This window comes from Pteropus alecto, unplaced genomic scaffold (assembly GCF_000325575.1).
Source record: "Pteropus alecto unplaced genomic scaffold, ASM32557v1 scaffold75, whole genome shotgun sequence".
NCBI lineage: Eukaryota > Metazoa > Chordata > Mammalia > Chiroptera > Pteropodidae > Pteropus > Pteropus alecto.
In genome coordinates this window covers 2235336-2239578 of record NW_006440638.1, presented here as the reverse complement: position 1 = coordinate 2239578, position 4243 = coordinate 2235336, and the positions used below count along the sequence as shown (strand labels likewise).

The following is a 4243-nucleotide window of genomic DNA, read 5'->3' as shown; positions in this document are numbered from 1 at the left end:
AGGAGCAAATGATGGGTTCACACTATCTCTTACTTATGTCTGGAATGAAATCAAAGAAAATTTTTTGGTTTCATAATTTGGCATATTATCCTCCCTTTCAATCTGTGTCACTTTTCATAGCATTTTCATCACTCTTCTATCCACGTGAAGTCCCCGCCCCGCTGCGTTGGTGTGTAATAAAATACTTTCCCAGGACTCTATTGTAAAGGAGGCTTTGTAGTAAGATATTTTCCACAATGAAATGGGAAAAGATCTCAATGTGTACAAATAGGGTAAATTTATATTATGCCGTCTATAAAAGGAAAGAAAATATATGTTTCTGGGGCTAGGCAAAAAATACCATTTATTTCTCTTAATATTGAGAGTTCCTTAAGAGGACTCACCTCACAGAAACATCTAACAGTATTACATCTGTTAGCTGCAAATTAAGTTAATATTACATAAACTTTGTGGGGATCTAATACTGTCTTCTGAATCATTTTTCTTAATGCAGCATGGCCACAACTTCCAGATGCTGGTAGCCTGGCCAGAGATGGAAGGCAACATTCACAAGAACTGACTCTATTTATTCAAAGTCACATATGCCATCCTGCAATAAACATTACATGTGCAAGTTGCCTCAAGTGACTCTAGAAATTGACTAGTTTCTGTATCTTAACACCAAAAGAAATTAAAAACATTTGTATGGCTTATGTCCATGATACATTCCTTCAGAGAGTGCTGTATTTTTATCTGCCAATATATTAAGCTTTTCTTCTAATGCTTGCTTATGCATCACCGGTTCATTTTTTGTGACAACAACAAAAAAATATCCATCCGAGAGCTATTAACAGCCACAACAAAACTGAGTTGGAGCTTCCATTGTTCTTGATACTAAATTGTTTCAAAAGCAGTAGGAGTTGTCCAGCTGAACACCATTTATGATGTAGAAATCAAGCCCCATTTTTCTAGGGATGAAAGGTCTTGAATGGACCTGACGCTCTGCTCTGAGTTGTTCTGTCCTGGCCATAAAACTTTGGATACTTTGTTGCAAAAGAATTTCCATTTAAGCGTTATAATCCAATTAAAGAGATCAAGCAAAACCACTGTCCTTCATGTTTTCTTTTTAATCATAAGATGAAAATGATTGTGCTTTTGTTTTGTGGGTTCTAAGGGGATATTAAATCTTGGTCATGCTCTTAGTAGTCTCATTTTCCTCCTAAGCCTGCTGCTCTCAAGAAGAGTTTGGCAGGGACCTTCAAAGCTGCTCCATTTCTTTTGTCTCACTTCCCAGGAGCTTTGCAAAATGGTAACAGTGCCCTCAGCTCCATGCCTCCAGCATGAGGCCCACCTTCCCAGTGAGTTTTTTCCTGCTTTGGAACTTAAACAATGGCATTGTGGGGTGGTTTTAAATTTGTTTTTTATCACAGCGCTGAAAGCTAGAAAAATGTAAGAAATGGAACTAATTCCTCAGTATATACAGTTCTTCTGTTTCTTAGTAACTTTCATCTAAGGAATAGTGGACTGATATGTTCAATAAAAGTTCTACAAATGCCTGTGACGATGGTGCACTGAGCTATAGTAACATTCCTCTTCCTTTGGGAGACCACATGCTATACAAATTTTGCCTCATGATTCATGGAATCACAGATGGCTATTGCTGAAGAGATCTTAGAGAACGCTTCAGCAAGCCTTCCTAGTTTTTCAGGCTCAGAGACACTCACTGTCCAAGTTCGTACAGCCAATTGATGGCAGAGCTGGGGCAAGAATCCAGGTTTCTTGATTTCTAGTACAGGACTGCTTGGGTCAAACCACGTTTCTGCATGACTTTATAGGCTTATTAAAGATATTCTATTGCACATTTTTTACTGATTATATAGAAACAGGTTAGCTATTTGAATAAAGGAAAAGATAAATCATGTTGAGAGTGAAGAGGACTTTTCATTTAAAAGGCTAATCAGCTCTCTGTTCTGCTCCTGTAAATATGTTTGTTGCATGGGCCATACTCAAAATTGACTAAAGACTCACCTTCCCTTCTGTTTGATCTGTCTAAGCAACAAACGTAACTGTTTGTACCCACTAGCAACTCCAGCGCTTTGTAACACTTTGTAACTGCCAGTAACCCATAGCAAATCCCCGCCCTTTGTAATGCAATGTAACTACCTGTAACCATAGCAACTCCTGCTATTTTGCAATGGTCTGAGGACAAATTAACCAATCAGCCCATGCCAAAAAGGGTCTGTATAAGGAATGTTGCAACTGAGCTCTAGGCCCAGATCTTCAGAGTGCTAGCTCCTCTGGGACCGCTGGCATAATAAACCTGAGTTCTCCAACTCTCCGAGTGCTGCTTGGTTTCTCGCTGGTCTGATTTTGGATTTTTCCTGCAACAGGAGGAGAAGCCTGAGTATTATGAAGATGTTAGGTTTCTTCAAATTAATTTATAGGCTTAATATATTGGATTCAGCAGATTGGGGATGGAAAAGTGTGATTAAATTATTCTGAAGTTCATATGAAAGAATAAGTAGGCAAGAGTTGCTTTTAAATTTGGGGGATAAGTTAGTCATTGAAATTTTTACTACCACTTATAAGAATATACTATAAAAATACAATAGTTATAACAGTGTACTACTGCTTCAGAAAGCAGATATGGTAATAGGAAAAAATCGATTTCCTTGAAGAAGACCCTAATGCATTTAAGAATTAAGTATATTTCAAAATTACATTTAAATTTGGTGGGTAAATAAAATACTATTCAGTGAATGATGTTGGTTCAGTTGGCCACCTGTTTAGCAACACAATAAAATTAGATCTCTATATCACACTTGCACAAAGGTAAATTCCAGGTAATTTAAAAATTTTAATTTCAAAAGTAGCAAAGCAAATAAACCCATAAGAGAAAGAATTCATGAAAAATACCTTGGAGGTATGGAAGAGAAAAAATATCTATAAAAGTCTTACAAATACATTAATAAAAGAGAATCACACTAACAGGAAAATAGGCAAAATCTGAACAGAAAAAATTACAAAAGAAGAAATGCAAAAGGGATGGACAGATATTTATCTCAATAAGCATCAAAAAATACAACAGAAAAAAAAAACATTGAAAAGTATTTTTTCTTATCATGCTGATAAGAAACTCTTTTTTCCCAGTCTCTCTTTTTTTTAAGATAATGTCAAATTTCGATGATAGTTCAGTCAAAAGAGAATTCTTACACACTAATAAAAAGTGTATCCGCTGATAACAGCCTCAACAGATGGACAATTTGGCAGTATGCATCAAAAGCTAGAAAACACTTTAAAACACTTTGGCCTATTATTTGCCATTCTAAGAATTTATTCAAGGAACTAAGAGATTGCAAAATTAATTAATTTATTAATTCATTAATTTAAAAAACTTTATGAACAAAGGCATTCCTCATGGTATTATTTATAATGAAAAGCTTGAGAAATATCCTGAACATCAAAAATAAAGAAAAGTTAAATTGTAGTGTAGCCACGTGGTAACTATCATAAAGAATCTCATTTCTGAAGAATATTTAAAGACATGAGCTATAAATTTTAAAAAGTCAAAAAAACTATATACATTGTATACTAACTATTTCTTCTCAAAAAATTGGAAGTACACTACTCTTCTATCAGAGACTGTGGCTTTGGAGATGGTGCCAAATGACCTGTGGCATCTGCGGGCTTGTTTGCTGTGTTTGCTGGTTGAGACTATAGACCAGTTTGAATATGACAGTTGTAACAATTGTGATGCATACCTTCAAAAGAAGAATAACCAAGAGATGATATATGACTGCACCATCTCTTCCTTTGATGGAATTATTGCAATGATGAGTCCAGAGGACAGCTGGGTTTCCAAGTGGCAGTGAGTCAGTAACTTTAAGCCCAGTGTGTACACAGTATCAGTCACTGGTTGCCTTCCCCAGGGATCAAGCAGGAGCTGAGAAGTCAAGTGGCCTACAAATCCAGAGACACAGGTATAAAGACCTAGCAAGATACATGGTTGCCATTGTCTGTGCCGCCACCTCCTGCTTCTGATTATTTATTGTGAAACCAAATGAACAGAACTCCTCACTCTCCAATTATGAAACTCAGCAGACTGTTGAGAGAGCAGCACAGCATATCCCTGGGCCATTTTACCTTCTTTGAACTCTTGGTGTGGGTGGGAGTGGTTTGGGTTGCTGGATTAATAGAGTCTGAATTGAGTTCAGACTAGGATGCTGGTTGTCCTACCCACAGCCCTGGGCTGCCCCCTTTCCCA

The 4243-nt window shown here is 36.9% G+C and overlaps 1 pseudogene; it reads left to right on the top strand.

The window, feature by feature from the left end:
- The window catches only part of LOC102879262, a 4557-nt pseudogene extending 584 nt beyond the window's left edge, over window positions 1-3973 (top strand).
- The last annotated feature ends 270 nt before the right edge of the window (window positions 3974-4243 follow it).